The following is a 972-nucleotide window of genomic DNA, read 5'->3' as shown; positions in this document are numbered from 1 at the left end:
ATTCAAGCCAACCTTGTGGTCCAGTGCTTTACCCTAAAGCACCAACCAGGACTCCAACACAATGAATGTTACTTATTTTTAACCAAGGACATATGGATTTATTTATGGAGCCACATATGTGGGTGTTGAAGCTGCAGACACAAAACTCAGCTACTAAGCAAAAGGTTGGTGGTTAGAAGACATGTGTCATCCTGGTGGAAGAAAGAGCTGAACATTTGTTCCTGTAAAGATTTTCAAAACCGAATACAAACACTTTGTCCTTGAATAGATTCTGACTCATAGACACCTGATAGGACACACTGTCCTATATTGTTTCCAAGGGAGTTCTGGTGTGGTGTTGCAGAATAAACACTGGACTGCTAATCCCAGGGTCCACAGTTCAAACACTATTCAGCATTGCTGTGAGTCAGAACCTACGTGACAGCACTTAACAACAATCTTGACAGCAGCAGACTGCCACATCTTTCTGGAGGCAGCGGCTTCAACCTTTCTGTTAGCCTCTGAGCACTTAACTTGCAGTGCCACCACAGCTCCAGCTGAGAACACCCAATGGTGCAGTTTGACTCCATCACACAGAGTCACTAGGAGTCAGAATCGACCCCACGGCACCAACAGCAACAGGTGGGAGCCCACGTCAGATGCATGGTGCTCAAGGTCACTCATGGGTTTCACAGATGGAGACAGTGTTCACACGTGTGAGGAGAATGGGGATGCACGGGCCTTGTGTACCTGCACACACACATAGACACACACACACACACAAAGCTACAGTATGAACAAGGACACACACAGGATTAACATGGAATCATCTCCTCGAGGTCACAGCCTCACATGGACACACACACATGGGTACACATAGTCACACACATGGGCACACACACAGCCAAACATAGACACACACACAGATACACATAGTCACACACACACACACATGGATATACACAGTCACACACCTGGGCACACACACACACA

The sequence above is a fragment of the Chrysochloris asiatica genome, unplaced genomic scaffold (genome assembly GCF_000296735.1).
Source record: "Chrysochloris asiatica unplaced genomic scaffold, ChrAsi1.0 scaffold00116, whole genome shotgun sequence".
NCBI classification, from domain to species: domain Eukaryota; kingdom Metazoa; phylum Chordata; class Mammalia; order Afrosoricida; family Chrysochloridae; genus Chrysochloris; species Chrysochloris asiatica.
The sequence above is the reverse complement of the archived record's forward strand: the minus strand, read 5'-3'. Positions refer to the sequence as shown.